General features: G+C 50.4%; 1 long non-coding RNA gene across 1 annotated transcript; it reads right to left on the bottom strand.

Moving 5' to 3' along the window:
* Nucleotides 1-4,661: 4,661 nt before the first annotated feature.
* LOC307205077 lies at nt 4,662-7,595 on the bottom strand. Its single transcript, XR_013833835.1, has 3 exons — nt 7,565-7,595; nt 6,744-6,827; nt 4,662-4,691 (listed from the first exon to the last, which is right to left on the bottom strand). It is a non-coding gene; the product is annotated as an uncharacterized lncRNA (long non-coding RNA).
* Between the last annotated feature and the right edge of the window lie 2,417 nt (nt 7,596-10,012).

Raw genomic sequence — 10,012 nt, forward strand, 5'->3', positions numbered from 1 at the left:
TCCTTATATACAGCACTACGCGTAATGGTTCAATTAGGCACAAAAGCATATCGGTTACATTTCCCATACTTAGACCAACAGTGATACATGTCCAACAACATAGTCCTTTAAATAAGTTGGGCGCTTGGAAACTCTGCCAGACCGCCGGGGACTGGTAGCCAAGTCCGGAGGGCCACACAGTTCTTGCTGAGGCTGTGGTGCGACCCTAGGTGGCGTTGAAACAAAATCCCCTGGATCCGCTGCTGTGGGTGGAGCCTCCGCAAGAGGAGTGGTCTGAGTCTGTGGTAAGTCTGGCAGACCCTCTGAAGTGGCTTGGTTCGGCTCCACGCTGGCAGTTTGCGAGGGAGGTGTAGGTGGAGCCTCACCCTCTGTAAGTGTGGAGGGTGCCACAGGCGCAGTTGGGGGCACCACGGTAGTGTCCAAGTCCCCAACCCTGCGCCTAAGCTGGTCTATGTGCCGGCGCCACAAGCGTCCGTCTTCGAGTGCCACCTGGTACGAGCGAGGTCCAGTGACCCCCACTACTGTGGCTGGCACCCAAGGAATGTCCCCCATATAGTTCTGGGCAAAGACCTGGTTTCCTGGGACAAATGACCGTGGCGCGTTGGCACAGCCTGGGGGTTCGGCCACGGCAAAGTCCGGGTGCAGCCGGTCGAGCGGTGACCTGAGGCGGCGGCCCATAAGCAGTTCAGCAGGACTCCGCCCTGTGGCCGCATGAGGGGTGATGTGTTGCATGAACAAGTATTCGGCGACCCACTCGTGCCAGTCTCCCCGGTCCAGGCGCACCAGTGCCTCTTTTGCCGAGCGCACCATTCTCTCCGCTTGCCCGTTGCTGGATGGATGAAAGGGTGCCGTTAGGGCATGGCGGATGCCCAGTCAAATGTGCCTGACGTGAACTGCGGTCCGTTGTCGGAGACAAGGACATCAGGACACCTATGCGTTGCAAACAGGCCTCGCAGCACCCGGATGACGGCCTTGGTAGTGGTGGAGGGCATCAGGGCCACCTCCAGCCATTTGGAATAGGCGTCCACCACTACCATAAAGGTCCGGCCATGAAAGGGGCCAGCCAGATCGATGTGCACCCTCGACCAGGGTGTCTTTGGCGTCTCCCAGGTGTGTCCCTTACTTGCCGGTGGTGCAGGCCTCGACTCTTGGCACGCTTGACAGGCGGACACCCAGGCAGTGATGGCATCGTCCATATTAGGCCACCAGACGTAACACCGAGCCAACGCCTTCATTTTGACAATTCCCGGGTGGCCAACGTGCAGAGCCTCCAGGACACGCTGACGGAGTCCCTGGGGAATCACGACGCAGTCTCCCCAAAGCAGACAGCCGCGATGAGCTGAGAGTTCATGTTGTCTGGTTGCGAAGGGCTGGAACTCTGATGCAAAAGGCCCTTGTGGCCACCCCCTCCACACCCAGTTGAGCACCCGGCTGATGGTGTGATCCTGGGCAGACGCGGAGGCCACAGTGGCAGCCGATACAGGCGCTGCCGGAAGATCCTCAATCAGGAGGAGCGATGAAGCTGGAGCCGGGTCTTCCACAAATGCTGGAAGAGGGCAACGGCTGAGGGCGTTGGCATGGCCCATCAATTTCCCCGGGGCAATGGATGAGCCGGTAGTGGTAGGCAGCCAGGAAAACAGTCCATCGCAGCATGCGTGGCGAGAGGACCGGTGGAGTTGGACGATCACCAGCGAGGAGGCCCAGGAGTGGCTTGTGGTCAGTGATGAGGTCAAAAGTCCTGCCATAGAGGTATTCATGGAACCTCTTCACTCCAGCCACAAGTGCCAGTGCCTCCTTGTCGAGCTGGCTGTAATTCTGTTCCGTCGGAGATAGCGTCCTGGAAAAGTAGGCGAGCGGTGCTTCTCTTCCGTCTGGAAAACGGTGACTAAGGACAGCGCCGATGCCAAAAGGTGAGGCATCGCAGGCAAGGACCAGCGGCCTGGATTCACTGTACTGTACCAGCACACGGTCCGATGAAAGGAGAGCCTTGACCGCGTTGAAGGCCGCCGTCTCCCGATGACCCCAGGCCCAAGGCGTCTTTGTGCTAAGGAGTCGGTGAAGAGGCTCAGCCACTGTGGCTTTGTGGGGCAGGAACATGTTATAAAAGTTCAGCAGCCCCAGGAACGCCTGCAACTCCGTCTTGTTCTTTGGGATGGGGGCCTGCTGGATAGCGCGGATCTTGGATGTGGTCGGGTGAAGGCCGGAGGCATCGATAAGATAGCCCAGGAACTCTACCTGTGGAACGGCCATCTGGCACTTCTCCCTCTTTACCTTGAGCCCGGCCTCTTGGAACCTGGTCAGCACGACACAGAGGCGCTCGAACAGCTGCTGGTGTGAGTCTGCGGACACCAAGATGTCATCAAAATATGGTACCACGCCCAGAAGCCCTTGCAGGAGACGCTCCATAAGGCTTTGGAAGATGCCAGGAGCCACACTCACCCCAAACTGCAACCGGTGGCAACGGAATGCCCCTCGGTGGGTGACGATCGTCTGGGCTTCAGCAGTGGCATCATCGACGGGCAGTTGTTGATAGGCTTGGGCAAGGTCCAGCTTAGCGAAGACCTTACCCTCACCCAGGGAATGCAGCAGGTGTTGGACAACAGGAACCGGATAAGCGTGCTGCTGAAGTGCCTTGTTGATCGTGCACTTGTAGTCAGCGCAGATTCTCACCGACCCGTCTGGCTTGACAGGCGTGACGATGGGGGTTTCCCACTTGGCGTGGTCAACCGGCTCCAAAACTCCTTGGGCGATCAGTTTGTCCAGTTGTTCGTCCACCTTATCTATGAGAGCAAAGGGAACCCGGCGTGGCTTTAGCTTGATGGGGGCGACTTGTGGATCAAGGCTAAAGGAGATGGGCGTACCTGTATATTGCCCCAAGGTGCCGTCAAAAACCTCGGCAAAGTCTTTGACCAGACCCTCAGTCTCTGCGTTAGAGATGCAGTTGATGCCGGTGACTTCCAGGCTGAGGGCATCAAACCAGTCTAGCCCTAGGAGGCTTGGCCGCTGACCTTCGACCACCACCAACCGGAGCAGGCCTGAAAAATCCTTGAAGGCGATCCGGAACCGGCCAACGCCTACCACGGGAATGTCAGGTGTACGCGGGACTCTCAGGTGTACGCGGTGAGAGTTGAGTTGCCTTTTGGACACTCTGGGTACCAGTCTTTTGATGGTGCTCCAAGACACGATGGACAGGGCAGACCCGGTGTCGATCTCCATGTCACATGGAGCTCCTTCAATGAGCACCGTGACGTTCAGCTTGCGTCGCGTAGGCGAGTCGGTTTGGCCAATCGTGGTTCCAGACGGGCAGCGGCAGTTGGTGAGAGCGAAACAACTTTCCTTGGCAGACTGGAGTGAAGACTTGGACTTGCGAGTCGGTGAAGGGTGGGTGTTAGACGGAGCCAATCGGCAGACCTTAGCGATGTGGCCCCTTCTGGAACACTTCCTACAGATGGCGTCTCTGAATCGACACTTGGCACGGGAATGGTTGCCTCCGCAGCCGGCACATTCTGGTTGGCCCTTGGACTTCTGTTGGAACTTCCTGTGCTCCGGCTTTGTCTGGTGCACGTCATCGTCTTCACTGGAGGATGCCTCATCACTGCTGGCCTCTTCATGATGCACCAGAACTGGCTTCCTAGCAAGACGCGGGCTGCTGGACTTGCGGATCTCCTGGGCGGAGCGTTCAGCAGCTTCTGAGGCCACAGCCTCCTCAATGGCTTTCTGTAGCGTGAGGTTTGGCTTGGCGAGGAGACGCCGTTGCAGATGGATGTCCCGGACCCCGCAGACGATTCGATCCATCAGGGCATCGTCTAAGTCTCGGAACTCGCAGTGCATTGCAGCCTGTCGCAGGGCGGTGGTGTAGTTGTTGATTGACTCCCCCTCTGCCTGGTTCCGGTGGTAGAACGCATGGCGGGCAGCAATCTTGGACGGCTTTGGTGTGTAGTGGTTGCGGAGCTTCTCTTGGATCGTGTCCCACGGTGTTGCCTGGACTGCTTCAGGCGCAACCAATGCTTGGGCCGTCTCAAACACCTCAGACCCACAGAGGCTGAGGAATAGGCCCCGCTTCCGCTCCTTTGATACTTCTGTCAGCTCGTTGGCTTGGAGGTAGCAGTCGAACCGAGCGAGGTAGGAGTCCCATGATTCAGAGGCTGGCGCAAACGGCGGTAGAGGCACAAGTGAAGCCATGGTTCCGATGCCGGCGTGAAGGGCGATGGATGGAACACAGTGCTCTTAGCCAGAACAGTCAGCTCTGAATTGGTTCTGTCCAGTGATTTCGCTCAGTGATTTCGCTCTGTGATTTCGCTCTGTGATTCAGCTCAGTGATTCAGCTCAGTTCAGAGGCTGGCCACATCTGGCTGTGCTCTGATGTCCATCAATCCCACCTTCGTCGCCAGCGTTAAGTTGTGGGTTGACATAGCAGACGACACAGCGATTTCTCCAAAGGAGCTCTTTATTTTGTAAGCTGGAATAGAACTGACTAGCAAACAGCTCAGCCGGCCTGCTTTTATAGGCAGCTGGCTGTCAACATTGTAGCAACAACAACCCAGAATTTCCCGCCTAAAATAACTGACGTGGACCTGAGTGAAAACTATCTACAGACCTGAGTGAAAACTATCTACAGTATCCCCCTGCTGGCTCAGGGTGAAACTTCAATACATAACACCCAGGATCGAGAGAGAATCAGGGTTCTGCATCTGGGGTGGGGGCGACAAAAATCACAAGTGAGCCACCGGTTTCAAGGGAACTGTGGATTGCTTCTCTTCAATGTCTTCTACTCTGGTCCTTTAGTCATAAAGAAAGCTTAAGATTTGGGATACAATTCAATCACATCTTTAACGCATTTAACTAGTGCAATTCCAACCTTGCACGGTTGAAGGCCAGCTGGTTGAAACTGCACAAATGAAATGCACATCAGTTTTTTCTGGTGCGAAAAACCTCTCTGCCTTGTACACCAGGCAAGAAGGTCCTCTTGGCACACCAGCTCAGAAAGCCTGGAAATGATCGCATGAGATCTCTGATAGGCCTGTGCTATCTTGCATCCCAGAGCCGGCGTGCTGAGCAGGCCTTGCTCAGTAAGCAAAGCAGAGAGCTCAAACGTTCTATGCTTTTGCTTACAGCTCAAGGCCTACTCAGCTCACTGACTCCTGAAGGCGAGGGATGCTTCTGTGGGGGACGTTGCAAGGGTTTGAGTAGATGCATTTTACCCCTGTGTAAAATTTGACGGTACTGTATTGGCTACCGGAAGGGTTTGATACTACTGCCAGTACTGTGAAACTGCTAGATTGTCACTGAACGGCCAGCACTGTGTTTCTCTAGCAGGGGTGCTTAACCCACAGCCCAAATCTGGCCTTCTTTCACACGTCTCCACACAATTTGTCTTGTTATTATTACTTTCACAGTTTTACTAATGGCTACTGCTGTGATTTGATTATGCCAAAAGGTTTTTATGCCCCCTCCACCATGGGTCAAATGCAGCCCTCAGCCTGAAAAAGGTCAGCTGTCAACCTCTAATCCTATAGATTACCATTGTTCACTTATAACGTAGCTCTTGGTAAAATTCAAAACAAGAAGTTTTTCAATGTTAACTGAGCTTTCAGATGAGAGCTTAAGTGATTCTGTCTCATAGCTATTCTAAACAATCCTATACCTAAAATATGACTATTTTATTAAAATATGATTGTTTCCATCCTGCATTTTATTCAAATAATTGCATTTTTTACCATCTGGTGATATTCAACCTTTGAGGGGTTTTCATTGGCACTGGGCAACCTCCTTTTTCATTTTTTGTTCAGTTACTGGATACACTGGATTTTAATATCAGTTCAACTGCCACCAACTGCCACCAAGGCATGCCACTCCCTGTGTCTGTCAACTGCAGTTATTGCAGACCCAAACACAGCAGAAGAGCACACAATTTGAATACAAAAGGTCCCAGATTCAATCTCTGGTATCTCAAATTAACAACAGATTATCATTATCAATATGAGGCACCCAAGGTGGCTCACGATAGGATCAATTTTTTTAAAAAAACCAACAACCACAAATCAATAAATCTACAAATAAAATGGCAGCAGCAATAAACTCTAACAGAGAATGTAAACGAAATAATAGCAAGGGAACCAGAGAAAAAGTCAGGAATGGAAAGGCTGCCTTCAAACAAGTTTTGCTTTGTTTTTCAACTAACCACAGTTTCTTTTTATACTTGAGCCCAACTGAACTGTGGTTAGCCTTAAGTATGGCATGTTGAAAACTGAAGCAAAAGCTTCCAATATCTAACACGCGTGGCTGTGTCAAGAGTCGGAGTGGGGACCACACCAGCCCAATGCGGATGAACGTAATACTGAGTTTAGCATTCCATCCAAACCCCAACATCCAATTGGCCAAAGGGGTGCCTAGAAGAAAAAAAGATATTATGATCCATCAGCAGGTAATGAGAAAGACTTTTCTCAGCCCAAAACAATGGTGAGCCAGTCCCAGTCAGAGTAGACAATACTGATAGAAAAGGCCAAATATCTCTGCGGCTTCATAGGGCTGCCGCAAATAAAGACTTTGAACAAGGACTCCCCAAATCCCCACAGCAGGGAGACTGCAGACCTGAAAATTATTATTGTGACATGATCACTAAAAGGGCCTGGCCAGTCCATTATGGATTTTTGTTTCTCAGCCTCTACACAAAGCTTCTTTGAAGTCCAGCCCTGAGTAAACTATTAATCCCGAAATCAAGGACAACACTGTTTATGCCGCACCTGCTGTAGAAAGGCAGGTAGCTGGAGTCGCAGGTGCTCCTGAAGTGGGGGGTTGCCGGCGAAGAGGGGAACATTCACCATCATCTGCAAAGAAGAGCAAAGGCAGCTCAGGAAGGTGGAAGTTGCTATTCCTAGCACATGTCCCATGCAGCTAGGCAACAGCGGCATATTCTGATGCCACCAAAAGCACACAAATATAGGATCTTTTTAGTCTATTCCTGCTCCCTTTTTGGAAGATTCGGGAAAGATGACAGAAAGTCTTTCTTCATGCAGCACGTAGTTAATGTATGGAACTCTTTCCCCCAAGAGGCAGCAATTGCCACCAATTTACATGGCTTGAAAGGAGGATCAGACAAATTCATAGGAGGCTACTGATCCACAGGTGGAGGCAGCAATACTTCTGGATACCAGTTGCTGGAAACCGAAGGAGGGGAGAGGGCTCCTGTACTCAGGTCCCGCTTGCTGCTTTCCCACAGGCATCTAGTTGGCCACTTTGAGGGCCAGGATGCGGGCCACTGGACTGATCCAGCTGCAGAGCTCTCCTTCTGGTAGTTTTTAATTCCACATCTAGTAATCAATTCATATGAAGGGGCCCATTCTGCAAACAGCACACACTGCAACTTGACTTGTAAAAAGCAAACGTGAGAGTGCAGGAGTCATGAGATTCTGCTGCAGCTTTGTCAGTTACAGATATGAAATTGCTTTTGCTAAGGTAAGAGCGCTGCACTGCTCAACATCACACCAAAAGGAGGCTTCCTGGCTAACAGACCCCCCCTCCTTCACGTATTGGGCCCTATGAATGCAGACTGGGCTGTACTCACCTGTGCTGCAATGTCAGGGTACTGGCCTAGCTTTTCCCCCCAGGGGGTACACAAGGGTATGCAGTACCGGCACCTCTTTGTTGTTGTTGTTGCTGTTGTTGTATAAAAGTGTGGCACTTACCTTAACAACTTCATGGTGAGTACTGTCACCTCTTTTTCTAGAAAAAAAGGACTGGATATGACTAATATTGCTGTGTCATAAATGTCTGTTTTTAATGTCCATGGAGGCACAGGTCAATTCTGCGTCCAGGGCAACTGTTTACCAGTTCCATCTGCAATGCAGGCTGAGACCCTACCTGCCCGCAGACTGTCTCGCCAGAGTGGTGCATGCTCTAGTTATCTCCTGCTTGGACTACTGCAATGCGCTCTATGTGGGGCTACCTTTCAAGGTGACCCGGAAACTACAACTAATCCAGAATGCGGCCGCTAGACTGGTGACTGGGAGCAGCGGCCGAGACCACATAACACCGGTGTTGAAAGACCTACATTGGCTCCCAGTACGTTTCCGAGCACAATTCAAAGTGTTGGTGTTGACCTTTAAAGCCCTAAACGGCCTCCGTCCAGTACGGCCTCCGTCCAGTATACCTGAAGGAGCGTCTCCACCCCCATCGTTCTATCCGTACACTGAGGTCCAGTACCGAGGGCCTTCTTGCAGTTCCCTCACTGCAAAAAGTGAAGTTACAGGGAACCAGGCAGAGGGCCTTCTCTGTAGTAGTGCCCACCCTTTGGAATGCCCTCCCACCAGATGTCAAAGGAAAAAACCACCTACCAGATTTTTAGAAGACATCTGAAGGCAGCCCTGTTTAGGGAAGCTTTTAATATCTGAAGGACTATTGTATTTTAATATTTTATTGGAAGCCGCCCAGAGTAGCTAAGGAAACCCAGCCAGATGGGCGGGGTATTATTATTATTATTATTATTATTATTATTATTATTATTTCACAATATATATATGCCACTTGATTGTAGAAAACAACAACAACAACCATGTATAGGCTGCACAAATCACCCCCACCCCACCCCCCGTCCACGTCAAACATTTCAGGATCTTTACATTAAATTACAATGATAAATTCTCTTCTAACAATACAGTGGAACCTCTACTCGCGACCACAGTCCGTTCCGGAGGCCCGTCCTTATGGCGAAACAGGTCGCTGGGAGAGGCGCCATTGTGCGCAGGCACGGGCAACAGTTGCCCGCTTCTGTGCAGGCGCGAACGGCAGCAAACCCGCCAGTTACATCCGGGTTTGCCGTGGTCGCAACTTAGAATTTCTGCGAGTGGTGGCGGTTGTAAATAGAGGTTCTACCATTTCAAACACATTTCACAGAACTTACGGATGCTTCCAACTACCGAAGCACCTTCATGAAGAACGATGATTCCTTTCCTGTTCCCAGCAGGTGATGTCTTGGGCTTACTTTTCTTAATTGTAATTATAAATAGATTGCAGCAATATTAGCAAGAAGACTCAAACAAGTGTTAGGAAACTTAATACATGAAGACCAGACAGCATTTCTGCCGATGAGGCAGTTACAAGATAATGTTGCAATTGTATTAAATGCTACTGAATATTTTGAAAAAAGAAATGATTAGCAATTACCCATGGTTTTTCTAGATGCAGAGAAAGCGTTTGATAATTCACTGGTCAACAACAAATTTGTTGTCTGCATTTTTTCAGTTGATTTAGGACGAATCTGATGCGCTGAATCCAAAAATCACATTGGTTTTGCTCAATCAGTTCAAGTTTTTGAGCTATGGCCACATGTCGGTTTTTTTCACGTTTTTGTTCACATGTACGTTTGTCTGGAGCATTTTAGAAGAAGTTGGTGGGGGTAAAATGTCATGTCGAATAATTGTTTTGATTGGAAATGATTATTTTAATGACAAGAAGTATTCAGGTCCGATAGTTCTGGGTGATTATGTCGAAAAGGGATCAGTTTGAAGTTATAAAACCTCGAAGAAGAAGAAGTGGTTCTTGAAGATGATGCTCCACATCCATTTTCCCAAAAGGAGTTGAATGATCTAGTTCGCGACCTCAGCTTGTAAAGGACTCTGCCAAACTGTTGGCATCTAGATTGAAGGAAAAAAACCTCTCTGACAGTGCTTGCATCAGCTTCTTCAGCAACAGGCATCAAGAGTACCTCCGTTTTTTCTCGGAAGAGAAGGGCTTGGTGTACTGTGCAGATATTGCGCAGCTTCTGCTCAAGCTTGGAGTGCCACAGTACGAACCCAAAGATTGGAGACTGTTCATTGACAGCAGCAAGCGATCACTGAAACGTGTTCTGCTACACAACGGCAACCAGTTTGCCTCTATACTCCTGGCTCACTCGAGTACACTGAAGGAGAACTATGAAGCGGTGAAGTATGTGCTGGAGAAAATTGGTTATGATCAGCATAAGTTGTTTGTTTGTGTTGACCTGAAGATGGTGAACTTTTTGTTGGGACAACAG

The sequence above is a fragment of the Podarcis cretensis genome (assembly GCF_951804945.1).
Source record: "Podarcis cretensis genome assembly, chromosome: 16".
Classification (NCBI taxonomy): Eukaryota; Metazoa; Chordata; class Lepidosauria; order Squamata; family Lacertidae; genus Podarcis; species Podarcis cretensis.